The sequence below is a fragment of the Stenella coeruleoalba genome (assembly GCF_951394435.1).
Source record: "Stenella coeruleoalba genome assembly, chromosome: 14".
NCBI classification, from domain to species: Eukaryota; Metazoa; Chordata; class Mammalia; order Artiodactyla; family Delphinidae; genus Stenella; species Stenella coeruleoalba.
The window spans coordinates 59,713,466-59,731,104 of record NC_137160.1 but is presented as its reverse complement, the minus strand read 5'-3'; the positions used below and the strand labels follow the sequence as shown (position 1 = coordinate 59,731,104).

Sequence of the window (17,639 nt, the reverse complement as noted above, 5' to 3'; positions counted from 1 at the left end):
AAGAAGTCCACATGCTGCAACTAAAAGATTCTGCGTGCTGCAACTAAGACCCGGCACAGCCTAAATAAATAAATAAATAAATAAAATATTTTAAAAAAAAGAATGCATGTATTTGGGGGGTGGGAGATGGGGCTTTGGGCACCAGGGGAGCTAGAATAAAGTTGGGGGGAATGACCAAATGTGGGCACTTTGGCTCTGCAAACCCTATGACTTCTCCATTTGAAGCATCACAAATTGGGGCTACTGAGGACATGGATCATGGAAACCATGAGCTTTGTCATCAGAGGGACTTGGATTTGAATTCTGACCTCATCACTTACTAGATTCTGTGAAGGTTTGGTCCTCAATTTCTGAAAGTATAATTGGAACATTAAACCATTCAGTTTATGGAAAATGATTAAGGTGGTTCCTGGCAAAAAGTTCTTTCTAGTATCTAACAGGTGGTTCGCCTCATCCATGGAAACTTTTAGTCAGAAATTCTAAATTGCAAAGATCTCCTAGGTCACATCCTACTTACTAAGGCAGCCTCCGGCAGATCACTGTGTACGCTGCCGGCTAATAATGCCAACCGGCCTGCCTCGCCTGGTTTTCTAATGAATAATGTGAAATGCAGGCCCAGTCCCGCTTTAAGGGAAGAGGAGCAACTGACAGCCAGTTGTTATGAAGTCAAAACTCAAAGGAAGGAAAAAAAGGGATGAGGTTACTGCTGGGTGAGTAAGAGAGAGTTTTAGGAGGCAGGGTTGGGGGTGTTCTTCAAGCAGGAAATTTGAAGATGCAAAGAAGAGTCACTGGTCACAGTGGTACACTGAAGTGCTCAGCTGTTTCATGCTGTTTTACACCTGGGTGAGGGGGGATAAGGGCAGTGAATCATTTCTTCATGGTCCTTCCAACTTCTCCTCGAGTTAACTGTGGATGTGTAGGACCAAACAGGAATGAAAATCAGAACAGCCAGTAACTTAAAGACAAGGACTTCAAGAGCAGACTGTTTAAAAAAAATAATAAGCCGGGACTTCCCTGGTGGTCCAGGGGTAAAGAATCCGCCTTCCAACGCAGGGGATGCGGGTTCGAGCCCTGGTCTGGGAAGATCCCACGTGCCGCAGAGCAACTCAGCGGGCAAGCCTCAACAAGAGAGCCCGCGTGCCGCAAATTACAGAGCCCACGTGCCCTGGAGCCTGCGCACCACAACTAGAGAGAGAAAATGTGTATGCCACAACTAGAGAGAAGCCCGCGGGCAGCAATGAAAGTTCCCGGATGCCACGATTAATATCCCACGTGCCGCACCTAAGACCCAGTGCAGCCAAGAATAAAATTAATTAATTAAAAATAAAAATAGAAATAGAAAAAATAGTAAGCAGAATGTCACCTAAGCCATTAACATATTCAGGTGACTTGTTACTTCCCTAATGTGAGACTGAACCTAGTGGCTTCCATTGCTTAAGTGAAATTTTTTCTCAGAATTTGATCAGTGCTTCCTGGTCAAGTAATCAAAGTAATTAAACAACAATGAATATAGGGCTTCCCTGGTGGCACAGTGGTTGAGAGTCCGCCTGCCGATGCAGGGGACACGGGTTCGTGCCCCGGTCCAGGAAGATCCCACATGCCACGGAGCAGCTGGGCCCGTGAGCCATGGCCGCTGAGCCCGCGCGTCCGGAACCTGTGCTTCGCAACGGGAGAGGCCACAACAGTGAGAGGCCCGCGTACTGCAAAAAAAAAAAAAAAGAAAAAGAAAAACAATGAATACAATATTTGCCTAACAGATTGGCAAAACTTTAAGACTGCTAATTGCTGGTATGGGTAATGTGTGGAGCAACAACCTCTCATCCTGTGGTGGTAGCAATGTAAATAAGACCAGCCTCTCCAGAGAGTAATTTGGCAATATGTACTCAGTTTCTTTTTATTTTAAAAGATTTTTTTGACGTGGACCATTTTTAAAGACTTCATTGAATTTGTTACAGTATTGCCTCCGTTCTACATCTTGGCCTTTTGGCCGCGAGGCACGCGGGACCCCAGCTCCCAGACCAGGGATCGAACCCGCACCAACCCCCAACCCCACCCCTGATCCCCGCCGGCCGCATTGGAAGGCAAAGTCCCAACCACTGGACTGTCAGGGAAGTCCACTGTACTCAGTTTCTTAATATGCAAATCTTTTACCCAGCAATTTTACCTCTGTTAATTTATTCTAAGGAAATAACTGGAAAAGTCTATGAAGTTGTATGTACCTCACAGTATTATTCATAATACTGAAATCCTAGCAGCCATGTAAATGATCGTCATCAATAGAGAACCGATTAAACAAATTACAGTGCAGCCATACAATGGCTACAGATTTAAAAATAATAATAAAGATCGGTATTTATCATAAAGGAAAAATGCCCATGATAGATTAAGTTTAATTTTAAAAATTTTACAGAGTGTTATGTATAACATGATCACCCTTTTTGTATGTGCATGGAAAAAAATGCAGAAAGGTACATATCAAAATGTTAAATCTCTCTGGGTGATGGGATTAAAGATAATTTTCATTTTTTTCTTTATACCCTTTGTACTGTCTGAATTTATTTCAATTAACGTGTTATTTTCATTACATGAAAAATAAAGCTGTGTTCGTTTTGAGAAACAGTCTAAGAAAAAAGTTAAAAATGAATAATATTCTTTTTTTCTAAATAGTTTTCTTTTATACTCACTTCTTTTTAGTGGATGAAAACCTTCAGAACTGCTTCTTTACCTGTTACTGATTTTTGTTCAGGTCTTCATTTAGGGCTGAGAAGAGGGAGATTGACCATTTCTTAGGCTCTTTGGGGAGTTTTAATTCTAGGCAGAAGCAGCAGCTCTAGACTCCTTAAAATCGCTGTGCGTATCTGAATTCATGTCTTCCTTGACCAGTTACAAAAGTATTCATAGAAAATCTGTTTAAACAGCCAATGCTCCTTGCTTATATAAAATATTCCTTGACTAAGAAAAATGATCTTGCATCTCTTTACTTCATTTGCTTCATATTCTTGTGTGGTTGGTATAAATAGCCTAAGCTGCATAGTGAAAGAGTGGTCAGAGCAGAGTGAAATGGGTCAGGAGAGACTTTCATTCATTCATGTGCTGTACAAATGTATTTTCAGCCCCTATTAATGGGCTAGGCTCCAGGGCTCTGAAGATGGAGATGCGGAAGATCGTAGTCCCTTCTTGGTAAGACCTTACACACTGCAGGGAAATGATTATAAAATAAAGTGTATGTGCAGGATGAATGGGAACTTAGAGGGAGGGTGCCAAGTCTTAACTGGGGGAGTTCATGTCCACCGACACCTGAAGGCTTTGTAGGGGTTTGCCTTAAATAGGGTTTCTTGGGGACAAGTTTTCACCTCAAAGAGGTGAAAGGTAATTGTTGTTAGAGAGCAGCTAAAAGGTCCAGGTGGCAAATAACTAACCTCCTAAACTGATTCTGCTAATAAAAAAGGTTAGAGGAGGGCTTCCCTGGTGGCGCAGTGGTTGGGGGTCCGCCTGCCGATGCAGGGGGCGCGGGTTCGTGCCCCGGTCCGGGAGGATCCCACGTGCCGCGGAGCGGCTGGGCCCGTGGGCCGTGGCCGCTGGGCCTGCGCGTCCGGGGCCTGTGCTCCACAGCGGGAGGGGCCGCAATAGTGAGAGGCCCGCGTACAGCGAAAAAAAAAAAAAAAATGTTAGAGGAGATGTATCCCCACTTCCTCTGGGGCCCACTTCCTACTGGGTAATACCAGGGCACAGTAACAAAGGCACTTGATCCCCGTGCTGGGCCTTCATGGTCCTTCATGGAAGGGGGGTGCTTTTGGCACGACTTGCACACTGTGTGCCACTTGTGTGTGTTAATGTCAAGACAAGGAGCTGTGGTTCCAGGGCGGTGGAAGGACAGGAATGGTAGTACAGATTCGGAGACAGCTGATTTGATGAGTCCTGGCATCAGCATTTCAGAGCAGGAAAGACTGGAAAAGATCTGGTCCAATCTCCTCACTTTAAAAAAAGAAAAATTACTGAGATGGCCAAGCTCTTAACAACTGCCCTATTCTTTAAGAATAAATTATTAAATGTAATGTTCTGTGAAATGGTGCTCTAGTATACTCTGTAAAACTTAACGAAAAGACTCATTTTGTTCATCTGGGGAGCAGAGTGGTAATGCTGTTTCCTAGCTGGAGCCCAATGCGATTCTTGTGTTTATATAGTCAAAGGTCAAAAGCTGACTAAGAACAGATGAGCCCTTTCCTTTTGCATCACTTTTCAACTTTTCAAAGAACTTAAAATGAATTAGCATTTTCCATTATTTACTTAAGGGATTTGTTTTGCAGAATTTGTAGCTCTTGGGAATCCCCTGTCATTCTTACGAAGCACACAGTCTGATTCTTCCTCACCTGTCAGCATCTAGGAATGCGAGTATCACTACGCATGGTGTAAATCACCCAAAACAGAATAAGAGGGCTGAATTGTCCAGTAATGTGTGTGACTTTCCACAAATATCTGATGTATTTGTAGGGGTTTGCCTTAAATAGGGTTTCTTGGGGACAAGTTTTCACCTGAAAGAGGTGAAAGATAAGTGTTGTTACAGAGCAGCTAAAAGATCCAGGTGGCAAATAACTAACCTCCTAAACTGATCCTGCTAATAAAAAAGGTTGGAGGAGACGTATCCCCACTTCAGGAAAGAGTCAGGAAACCACTCTTCTCTGAGATAGAGGAAATGATAGAAATGGAGATAGAGAGAAACGGGGGTGGGGGTGGGGAGACAGAGAGAAATGGGAGAAGGTGTATCAGGCCAAGGATTAATTTCCCTGAATAAGAGAACCTTCTTTTCTAACCAGCATTTCATCTGAGGTAAACAAAGGCACATTCTTAAAACCCACTGCAACCCTAGACTTCCAAGGGCTTACAAAAATGTATAGCTTGCATTGTGTAGAAAAGGGTTTGCAGTAATTTCCACATGGATTCACTCTTCTGCTAAACTCCAACTCAAAATCTCTGTGACATGCCACACCTCAGAGTACATGCCAGTGACCCTTTCTAGATAAACCTAGATTCTAAATTCTATTTGCCCAGTGACTGTGCTATAAAGATCAAGCTGATGGTAACAGCAAGTGCAGATTTTACTGGATACCCTTTCTGTTTGTCCACGTTATAGGTTTTCTCAGATTAGCATTTTGAAAGGTATTGAATAATGAATACACCAGAGCCAATGTGGGGATCGCCTGGCTGACATTCATTCAATCAAGTATTTGTTTAGGTTGCTACAATAGTAAACTTCCTCTTTCCATGACTACTTTCTAAATTGGCATAATATTTTGTTAACTCTGTAACCCATGTGGAAAATGTCCTAAGAGGGACAGGATTTGTTATTCACTAAACCAGCGGCTCCCCAACATTTTTAGCACCAGGGACTGGTTTCATGGAAGGCAATCTTTCCTCGGACAGGAGGCGGGGTGGGGAGTGGGGGTGGGGAGGGTGGGGGGGGAGGGTTCAGGCGGTAATGCAAGCGATGGGGAGGGATGGGGAGCTGCAGATGAGGCTTCGCGTGCACACCCGCCGCTTACCTCCTGCTGTGCGGCCCGGTTCCTAACAGGCCCGAGACTGGTACTGGTCCACACTACACCATTCCTCAATCCATTCAGTGTTTGCCAACTTCCTCTCGTGAGTCAAGGAAGGGGCAATAGGTGTTGACGATGTCGAGATTAAGGACAAAGTCCTGCCTTCAGGGAGCTCACATTCCAGCTACTAGTACATGACTGGGTTCTTAGGTGGATTTGTCCACTGAATAGAATGGAATGTACGTCACCAAACTCTCCTACTACATGGTCAGCCCCCTTTAAAATCTAATGTTCTTTTGCTGTGATGCAGTTTTGCAACTTGTCTTGTTGTTTTAGGAATAATAAACATGCAAAACAACAGACATTATTGAGCACCTAGTATAACCAGGTGGTAAGGACACCATGACAGGCCCCCAATTATCCCCACTTCCTTGTATTCATGGCCTTAAATAATCTCCTCCTCTTAAGTGCGGTCTGTATCTGGTGACTTGCTCCTAACCTATAGAATATGGCAAAGGTGATGGATGTCACTTCTACGATTAGCTTAGGAAAGACTATGGCTTCTCTCTCTGTTGCCTTCTTGGTTTCCATGCTTTGGTGATGCAAACTGCCGTATTGGAGAGGCCCACCTGGCAAGGATCTGAGGGTGGCCTCCAGCCAACAGCCATCTCAGAACTGAGACCCTCAGTTTACCAGTCCATGAGGAACTTAATGCTGCCAACAACCATGTGAACTTGGAAGCAGATCCTTGCCCAGTCAAGCCTTCAGATGAGACTCAAGCCTTGGATGACATCTTGATTTCAGCTTGTGAAGGACCCTGAGAAAGAGGACCTGGGAAGGCTGTGTCCAGATTCCTGACTCATAGAAACTGTGACGTAATACATACATCTTGTAAGCTGGTAAGTTTTAGTGTAATTTGTTATGCAGCAATAGATGTGTAATATGGAAACTATCCCTGTTGTTAAGAGTTGGTAGGATACATGGAGTCAGACAGAACAGTAACTATATAGCACAATGTGAAAAGAAGTACCATCTTTAGTAACTTGGCAGAGGTTGAAGTCAGGGACTCAATTCTGTGATTCTGGTATTTCAATTCTAGTCTCAGGCTAACTTGATTTCTGTTCTTATAGATTTTTCAGCTGGAAAGGCTCATAAGCAACCCCATCCCTTTGGTTCTTACCCTGTATCCCCCCTGAAAAGAAGAATAATGGTACATATTGGAATTGCCCAACTTGATGGCGTGTTCCTTCAGGGTAGGAAGAGTGTTTTACACTTAGCGCTCTTTTAAGCATCTAGTTCCTGCCGTTTTGTATGAGGGGAGGGCTCGCAAAATATGAATGACATTCACAGTTAGTAAAAGAGCGAAAAACACATGAAAGACCTTTGAATTCCCTGAATGACCTGGTGCATGTACTGGAGATAGGGTGGAGGTGGGGAGCTGCCAGAGCAGTCCTATACAGGACTATGATGACAGTTCATAAGCCAAACATAAGAAACCTCGGAAGACTTCCGCAGGTAATACTTAGTGTGACGCTGCATACTTCCTCCAGAAGCTTTCCAGAATCACTAAAACGGCAGCTCTGAGAGTTATTTTAACTGACTGTAGTGGATGCCGCCTGTGTTCTGCTTATACCCCCTGGGTACGCACCATCACAGTATATTATTTATCTTTTTAAATTTTATTTATTTATTTTTGGCTGTGTTGGGTCTTCATTGCTGCACGCGGGCTTTCTCTAGTTGCGGCGAGCGGGGGCTACTCTTCGTTGCAGTGCATGGGCTTCTCACTGCGTTGGCTTCTCTGGTTGAGGAGCACGGGCTCTAGGCGCATGGGTTTCAGTAGTTGTGGCTCGTGGGCTCTAGAGTGCAGGCTCAGTAGCTGTGGTGTGCGGGCTTAGTTGCTCCACGGCATGTGGGATCTTCCCGGACCAGGGCTCGAACCCATGTGCCCTGCATTGGCAGGCGGATTCTTAACCACTGCGCCACCAGGAAAGACCCCTCACAGTATGTTTTAGAACAACCTTACTGCAAGCGCCCACTGCTCTCCCTGTGAGGGCTGCAGCCAGAAGTGCAGTGCAGCCCTCAGCCCATGACCGTGTGACCGGGAGGAATCCCCAAGTGTCCTCGCCCTCCTTCGGTGGGAGGACTCTGAGCTGTGTTCTACACTCTCATCCACAGCTCCCCAGCGGCACTGAACCCTGGGGCCACCCAGGGGTAACCACTCAATAACACTTCCTTGGGTCACCCCTCAAATCAACTACTTGGTCTCAAATTTTCATCTCAAAGTTGGCTTCTGGGGAAACCCAACTGAAGACGCTAGTAAACAAATAAAGACTGGAGACAAAAGTCAGAGTCTAGTTGCATTAGTCCCGCTGAAGCTGTCTTGCTCAGGAACTAGACATAACTTGAAGAAGGATCCAGTGAAGAATGCTGGGTGGGGGTGTGCACGACTTCTAAGCTGACTTGCTCCATGGGGTGGGTGGGATGAACAGGAGGGCTCAGATCCAGCTGCTGGTGCTGAGAGAAAATTGGGCTCCAGGGCTGTAAAGGGTGTGGCAACAGGACACTGCATTTTATGTCAGCAGCTGGCTGCAGAGACTGCCTGCAGGAGTCCAGTCCCCTATCAGACAGGAGAGCACAGTGATGGTGAGTTCAAGTGGTGTTTGGACGTTTAGGCAGACAGCAGTGATGGGGAACATTGTCGGGGGAGCTGGACTCCAGCATTGAGTCAGGGTCCAGGGCAGGGGGCTTCCCTTCTCCGAGGAGGAGCTGCGTTACAAAGCAGCCCCAGTCCTAGAGAGAGTGTGGTGCTGACCATGAAATAACACATGAACTCAGGCTACAGAACAAAATAGAAGTGAGTCTAAAACCAGGGCCTTGGGGACAGTGACAAAGGGCTCTGGAACCAGAGACTCTCTGGTTTGGAGCCAGGTCCCAGCTTTCCAGAAGGGTGACTTGTTCAGCTTTTCTGAGCTCAGTTTCCTCATCAGTAGAATGACGATAACAGTTCCTCCCTCACGAAGTTGTGGAAGGGTTTTAGCAATAAAATGTGAAGTGGGAGCACGAGGTAAGTGTGTTCTTTCTCTGCCTGAGTAAGCTGGGGCAGCCTGGAGAGGCCACGCAGCCCCCCTGGAAACAGAACTTGCTTTGAACACAGAAAGAAGGTAAGGGTGTTCTCAGAAACATGGATGGTCAAGGAACCCCATCCCATCCTTTCTTAGCCACGCTGCTTCCTTGTACCAGCCAACTGCTTCTGCTGAAATGATGCATCCCAGGCAGAGGAGGGAGGAAGCAGCAGGGCTGAAGTCATGACTGGGATGTTCAGCAGGCCGGCACACCTGAGAACAGGTGTGCGCGTGCGTGCATGCACCAGACAGGTGGGGCAGAGAGAGGCGGTGGGGAAGGGGAGCCGCAGAGGTTGGCAGGGTGTCAGCTCGCGTACCCCCACTAGAGGTTCAGCACTGAAGGCAGGGTGATGAGGATCGAGGTCTAGATACTTCCTGCCTAAAGTCGGATTTGTCCTGGAGACTGGCTGAGGTCAAGGCTGGCGACAAGGACCAGATTGCTCCAGCAATGGGGAGAAGAGGGCTGGAGAAACAGTGGACTTGGAAGGGCTCTACCAGATTTCAGCACTGAGACAGTAAATCTGCCAAGACCCGTGATCAGGGGCCATAATGACCTTCAAGGCACAGTGTTGAACTCAGGTACACAGTGAGGTTCAGGTACTAAATGATCAAGGTGGACCATGGCCAGTGTGCAGAGTGGATGTCAGTGCCTGCTAATTATCAGCCCTGTGTCCAGGGATCTGTCAAAGGACTTCGTAAGTACATAACTGTGGGTGCTTCAGGTAATGATTAATACATAGGACTTGTGGAATGTTCCATTTCCAAGACACACTTATCAAGCTAAATTTGTATTAAGCCTGTTAGACAGGAGGGGAGGTTACAAAAACCAGAGGAATCTTCTGAGAAAGGTAGCTATTTAATCACAACACTTATGATGCTTGACTTGAACATACTTAAACTGACCTAGACATCTAGAGAGGAAAAATACAAGCTGTATTTCTCTTACATACACCTTTGCCTTATCTTTGAGTTGAGAGATGATTTTTTAAAAATGATTTAGAGTTCTCAATAAATTTTTAGAATATTGACAAATAAAACAGTTGCTAACACCTATGAATCAACACAGAGCCTGGTTTCCTTCAGCAAAGCTGGGAGAAGATTTCAGTCACCCAACCAAGCCCCACCTGTGCCCCAAGCAAGGTCCCAGGAGGGGTGGGTATGCTCTTGTTTTGGCCTCTTGACCTCTTGAGCTCTCCCAGCTCTCCAACAGCAAAAGCCCCAAATAGGGTCACTTCCACTCCTGCAGCTGACTCCAGGCATTATCACCCAAACCAAGACTGAAAGGTCCCCAGTAACACGGCGGGAGTACAAATATTTATTTTTAAATAAATTACTTTTTTCTGGCTTAATCAAAAAGCTTTTATAAGGTTTGATTTTAAACCACATGCAAATACAGTAATCTCTGACGGATTTGGCAAAGATTTATTTATTTTCTTCAATTTCTAGTTTTTTAAATGTAGACACAGATTTGCTTAGATTAACATTGATTCTCAGAGCCCCCAAAAGCTCAGCACAAAGGACGAGGTTAACTGATGAGGGGCCTGAAACAGATTGAGCAGATGTCTCTGACAGAATGCTGACACGTCCCTGTCGCCCATCCGTTGGAAGTTGAAGCCATTACACTGTGAAAGCAAACACATTTTGGCATCTAAACTCTACTGTGGAGTTTGATTTGCACCTTGGTTTTCTAGTTCCTGCTTCGCAAAGAATAAATAGCAGAGTTCGGTGTAGCCTTTAGTAGACAATCTCCACCGTGTGCAACAGCCAGAGTCCAAGTCTCCATCAAAAGACACTGGTGGCCAGATGCTTTCCAATACGATCCCCAAGCCACTGGCCAGTGATGTGAGAGCAGCAGAGATGGAAGGAAAACGCTTAGAAATTCTGCTGAGAAAATGCCCCCTTTCTTCCTAAGACACACACTCCTCCTGCCGAGAGAGGCTGTGTGCTTTGTTTGGTGTTTAAAGATGTTTAAAGGCAGTTTTTTGGAGGCGGGGGTGGGGGGGATGTTTTCAGACCGACTTGTCCAATCTGAGTTTTTCTTCAAAAGGCTTTCAATTTCTTCTCTTGATATAATCTTCGGGCTGAGGGCTGTTTTTCCTCCAACACTGTGGGTGTCTAGTTCAGAAACTACTAGTATCTTGTGGGTCATCACAGTGGACACTGGGGGTGACATCATCTAGGTTCATGCTGGGCGTCCAGTAGAATTTGATCCACATCATAAGTGCAAACAGAAATTGAGGCTGCCTGGGCATATACCCAGAAAATGTGAAAACTCTAATTCAAAAAGATAAATGCACCCCAGTGTTCACAGCAGCACTGTTTACAATAGCCAAGACATGGAAGCAACCTAAGTGTCCATCAACAGATGAATGGATAAAGAAGATGTGGTACATATGTACAATGGAATATTACTCAGCCAGAAGAAAGAATGAAATAATGCCATTTGCAGCAACATGGATGGACCTAGAGATTATCATACTAAGTGAAGTAAGTCAGACAGAGAAAGGCAAATATCACATGATATCACTTATATGTGGAATCTAAAAAAATGATACAAATGAACTTATTTACAAAACAGAAAGAGACTCACAGACATAGAAAACAAACTTATGGTTACCAAAGTGGGAAGAGGGGAGAGGGATAAATTAGGAGTTTGGGATTAACAGATACAAACTATTGTACTATACATAAAATAGATAAACAATAAGGACCTACTGTATAGCACAGTGAACTATAATAACCTATAATAGAAAAGAATATGAAGAAGAATATATATACTTGTATAACTGAATCACTTTGCTGTGCACCTGAAACACTGTAAATCATCTATATTTCAATACCAAAAAACTTTAAAAACTAAAATTAAAAAAAAACAAGAAATTGAGGCTGGAGCTGTGCTCCGTTCCCATTACTGAGGTGCAGCTTCACCCAAGGGCCCTGCAGGTTCTCTTCCTGGAACCCCGGGATACCTGAGACTCTGGTGAGCTGGTCAGGCTCTGTGACAAGCAGGAATGAGACTTTGAGTTCATTACTTTTATCTTTTGCAATATACTTTATAAGTATTTTTAATAAAGGTAATATAGGGCTTCCCTGGTGGCACAGTGAGTTGAGAGTCCGCCTGCCGATGCAGGGGACATGGGTTTGTGCCCCGGTCCGGGAAGATCCCACATGCCGCGGAGCTGCTGGGCCCGTGAGCCATGGCCGCTGAGCCTGCGCATCCGGAGTCTGTGCTCCGCAACGGGAGAGGCCACAACAGTGAGAGGTCCACGTACAGAAAAAATAAATAAATAAAAATAAATAAATAAATAAAAATAAAGGTAATATAATATTGAAATAAAATTCAAGTCCAATTTGCTTCCCTCCTCCTTTGCCTTCTTTCACTTTTTTCCCCAGAGACAACCCCATGGAGTGTCCTCCAGTACACCGCTCTAAGCGTATATGTATCCATTGGCAATATATAGCGGTTTTTAAATTTTAAATAATTTGTATCATACTGTTTAAATTTTCTACAACCTGTTTCTTTTTCCTTCTCAGTGGTATGTTTTAGTGACCTATGTTTATAAGGTTAACACACAGAGACCTAGTTCATTTTTTAAATTGCTATTTTAATGTTCTTGGGCATATAAACTTTATTTTTTATTTCTCTCTGATGGGTTTTAGATTGTTCTTTTGGTAGCTGTCTCTTAGCACTTACCTGCAAGTTTCTCTAGAGGAGGACTTTCTAGGTCACAAGGGATGTAAATTTTCAGCTTTACTGGATATTGGTAATTTGACATCAAAACAATTGTATTCATTTTCACTCCCATTAGTAGAATATGCAAGTTCCTCTTCTCCACTTCCTTTCCAACGTCTCATATTGTCCGGTTTGACGTTTTGTAGACAATCAGAGGGATATAATGTGGCATCTAATTTAATTTGTGTTTCTCTTAGTGAGGAGGAGGACATTTTGTGAATTTTGGTGATTTTGTTTGCCTTTTCTCCTTCCTCTTCATATTTTTTGTCCATTCTTAAAAACTGGGGGTTTTGTTTTGCTGCTTTTTATTTCCTTGTGTTTCTTAGATACTTTGCAATACATGTTACAAATATCTTCTCCTAGTTTGTGGCTTGTTTTTTCAATCAAATCTTTAAGCTAAACTTTAATTTTGGCATCACTGAAAAATTACATGCAAATTTCTAAGTCTTTTCCTTTACGATTCATACTTTCTGGCTTAAGAAATTCTGCTTAACTCAACGTCATGAAGATAATCTGTACATTTCCTTCTAATCATATAAAAGTTGTGCTTCACATATTTTGGTCTTTATTCTTTCTGGAACTTATCTGTGAAAAGAGTGTTCAATAAGGTTCTAATTTTATTTATTTACAGATAACTTTCTGATTGTGCAAACAATTCAGGCTCACTGTTAAAATTCAACTAATCATTTAACATATGAAGAAAGACATTAAAAGTCACCTGAAATCCTACTGCCCCAAGGGAGTCACCACTGATATTTTCAATATCATTTGTCAATAGTCCCCTCTTCCCCCCTTGATTATGATCCTGCAGCTGTCACACAGGGAGGGGACTTTCCTAGCATTCAAGTAAACTTAAAGAATTAATACTAGAGCATCACTACTCATCAGGGAAATGCAAATCAAAACCACAATGAGATATCACCTCACACCTGTCAGAATGACCATCAACAGGAAGACCACAAATAACAAATGTTGGCGAGAATGTGGAGAAAAGAGAACGCTCTCTGGTGTAGCTACTGTGGAAAACAGTATGGAGGTTTCTCAAAAAACTAAAAATAAAACTACCATACGACCCAGCAATTCCACTCCTGGGTATAAAGCTGAAAAAAACCAAAACACTAATTCAAAAAGATACATGTACCCAGTGTTCATAGCAGCATTATTTACAATTGCCAAGATATGGAAACAACCTAAGTGTACATCAACAGATGAATGGATAAAGAGGTTATGGCATATATATAAATGGAATACATATAAATGGAATACTACTCAGCCATAAAAAAACAATGAAATTTTGCCATTTGCAGCAACCTGGATGGACCTGGAGGGCATTATGCTAAGTGAAATAGGTCAGACAGAAAAAGACAAATACTGTAGAATATCACTTATATGTGTAATCTAAAAAATACAATAAACTAGTGAATATCACAAAAAAGAAGCAGGCCCACAGATACAGAGAACAAACTAGTGGTGACCAGCGGGGAGGGGGAGGGGCAATACCAGGGTGGGGGAGTGGGAGGTACAGACTGTTCGGTGTAAGATAGGCTCAAGAGAAATGCAAACCAAAACTACAATGAGGTATCACCTCACACTAGTTAGAATGGGTATCATCAGAAAATCTACAAACAACAAATGCTGGAGAGGGTGTGGAGAAAAGGGAACCCTCTTGCACTGTTGGTGGGAACGTAAATTGATACAGCCACTATGGAGAACAGTATGGAGGTTCCTTAAAAAACTAAAACTAGAATTACCATATGATCCAGCAATCCCACTACTGGGCATATATCCAGAGAAAACCATAGTTCAAAGAGACGCATGCACCCCAATGTTCATTGCAGCACTATTCACAATAGCCATGTCATGAAAGCAACCTAAATGCCCATCAACAGACTAATGGATAAAGAAGTTGTGGTACATATATACAATGGAATATTACTCAGCCATAAAAAGGAACGAAATTGGGTCATTTGTTGAGACTTGGATGGATCTAGAGACTGTCATACAGAGTGAAGTAAGTCAGAAATAGAAAAACAAGTATGGTATGTTAACGCATGTATGTGGAACCTAGAAAAATGGTTCAGACGAACTGGTTGGCAGGGCAGAAGTTGAGACACAGATGCAGAGAACCAACGTAGGGACACCAAGGGGGGACAGCCGCGGGAGTGTGGGGATGGTGGTGTGATGAACTGGGAGATTGGGATTGACATGTATACACTGATATGTATAAAATTGATGAGTAATAAGAACCTGCTGTATAAAAAAATAAAATAAAATTCAAAAAAAAAAAAGAGTCATGTACTGCAATGTTCATTGCAGCACTATTTACAATAGCCAGGACATGAAAGCAACCTAAGTGTCCATCAACAGATGAATGGATAAAGAAGATGTGGCACATATATACAATGGAATATTACTCAGCCATAAAAGGAAACGAAATTGAGTTATTTGTAGTGAGGTGGATGGACCTAGAGTCTGTCATACAGAGTGAAGTAAGTCAGAAAGAGAAAAACAAATACCGTATGCTAACACATATATATGGAATCTAAAAAAAAAAAAAAAAAAGGGTTCTGAAGAACCTAGGGGCAGGACAGGAATGAAGACGCAGACATAGAGAATGGACTTGAGGACACGGGGAGAGGGAAGGGTAAACTGGGACAAAGTCAGAGAGTGGCATGGACATATATACACTACCAAACGTAAGGTAGATAGCTAGTGGGAAGCAGCCACATAGCACAGGGAGATCAGCTCGGTGCTTTGTGACCACCTAGAGGGGTGGGATAGGGAGGGTGGGAGGGAGGGAGACACAAGAGGGAGGAGATATGGGGACATATGTATATGTATAGCTGATTCACTTTGTTATACAGCAGAAACTAACACAATATTGTAAAGCAATTATACTCCAATAAAGATGTTTAAAAAAAAAGATAGGCTCAGGGATGTATTGTACAACACAGGGAATATAGCTAATATTTTGTATTTACTGTAAATGGAATGTAACCTTTAAAATTATATTTAAAAAATTTTTTTAAAAACAGAATACTAGCTTTCTTTCTGCGTCAGTCAGACAAGGGTCCATACGGCATTGTTCTGGATTCCCATCATAACTTAAAGGGAAACTTTCACAATGTCTGGAGCCCTTTATGTCCTGCAAAAGAAGGAGGAGGATGTCCTCAAATTTCTTGCAGCAGGAACCCACTTAGGTGGCACCAACCTAGACTTCCAAATGGAACAGTACATCTACAAAAGGAAAGGTGATGGCATCTACCTAGTAAATCTGAAGAGAACCTGGGAGAAGCTTCTGTTGGCAGCTCATGCCATTGTTGCCATTGAAAACCCAGCTGATGTCAGTGTCATATCCTCCAGGAATACTGGCCAGCGCGCTGCTGCCACTGGAGCCACTCCTATTGCTGGCCACTTCACTCCTGGAACCTTCACTAACCAAAGCCAGGCAGCCGTCCAGAGCCAAGACTTCCGGTGGTTACTGATCCCAGGGCTGCCCACCAGCCTCTCACAGAGGCCTCTTATGTTAACCTGCCTACCATTGCTCTGTGTAACACAGACTCTCCTCTGCATTATGTGGACATTGCCATCCCATGCAACAACAAGGGAGCTCACTCAGTGGGTCTGATGTGGTGGATGCTTGCCCGGGAAGTTCTGCGCATGCGTGGCACCATCTCCCGTGAACACCCATGGGAGGTCATGCCTGATGTCTACTTCTACAGAGATCCTGAAGAGACTGAAAAGGAACAGCAGGCGGCAGCTGAGAAGGCTGTGACCAAGGAGGAATTTCAGGGTGAATGGACCGCCCCACCTCCTGAGTTCACTGCTCCTCAGCCTGAGGTGGCGGACTGGTCCGAAGGTGTGCAGGTGCCCTCTGTGCCCCACTGAAGGCTGGTCTGCACCTCCCACTGCTCAGGCCACTGAGTGGGTAGGAACAACCACTGGGTGGTCTTAAGCTGTTCTTCCACAAACTCTTTTTTTTTTTTTTTTTTTTGCGGTACGCAGGCCTCTCACTGTTGTGGTCTCTCCCGTTGCGGAGCACAGGCTCCGACGCGCAGCCTCAGCGGCCATGGCGCACGGGCCCAGCCGCTCCGCGGCATGTGGGATCCTCCCAGACCGGGCACGAACCCGTGTCCCCTGCATCGGCAGGCGGACTCTCAACCACTGCACCACCAGGGAAGCCCTGGACCACAAACTCTTAAAATGGAAATAAGCTGACGGAAAGTAAACGGTTTCTAAAAACAAAAAACAAACAAAAATACTAGATCTGGATATAATTTATAGAATTTGAAGTATCAGCTTACAGGATTTTCAAGTTAGAGTACATCATGTGATTGCCTCATTTCATTAAGCAATGTAAATAAGTAAAAAGAATAAAAAGGAGCATCGTGTGAGAAGTTAGGGTTTCCCAGGAAAAGCCACTTCCCTATGGTTTGGGAAAGTATAGCACTAAGAACTGCCGGTTTTTGAAACCAGAGCACAAGTTCTCCTAGTCTCACATCCAGCATGCTAGGTTCATCTTGCTAAATGTTTTCCAATTAAGACAATTGATAGTGCTTCTAACAGATAACTTACCTTTAATTTTGTCACAGAAGTACGTAAGTAAAAACAGAGCCAGTTCCTAGAAAAGCTCTAATTTGATAAAATGTGAGTACCTGCATCACTCTATTTCGGAGATTCTGTGGAAAGAAGTCATTTATCAAATTTCATTACCATCAAGAAACAGGCCATCATCTTTCCTCTGCATACACGAATATCACTTGCTGTTCTTCATGAACTCATATGTAAATTCCTCTGTGGGTACATTAAAAATACATTTGATATTTGAATTTAAAAAATTATCGGGCTTCCCTGGTGGTGCAGTGGTTGGGGGTCTGCCTGCCGATGCGGGGGACGCGGGTTCGTGGCCAGGTTCGGGAGGATCCCGCATGCCGCGGAGCGGATGGGCCCGTGAGCCATGGCCGCTGGGCCTGCGCGTCCAGAGCCTGTGCTCCGCAGCGGGAGAGGCCGCATCGGTGAGAGGCCCGCGTACCGCAAAAAAAAAAAAAAAAAAAATTATCAAACCCATATATAGATCACGTTTATCAGCATGCGGGATGAGAGTTAGCCTTTATGTAGACGTTTTACAATATACAAAGCATGGATATTTGCAAATGTATCCGGTCGTTACTAATTTCTGTGCCAAAGTGGTGTGAAAACGTTTTAAATGACTAGAATATTCAGTGCAGAGTTCAGTTAAAAATTGCAGAA

General features: G+C 43.9%; 1 pseudogene across 1 annotated transcript; it reads left to right on the top strand.

Annotated features, from left to right (window-relative positions):
- Positions 1 to 15,513: 15,513 nt before the first annotated feature.
- Positions 15,514 to 16,344, top strand: LOC307197154 (small ribosomal subunit protein uS2-like; annotated as a pseudogene). The gene has a single exon. The product of its transcript is annotated as a small ribosomal subunit protein uS2-like (transcript).
- Positions 16,345 to 17,639: the final 1,295 nt, after the last annotated feature.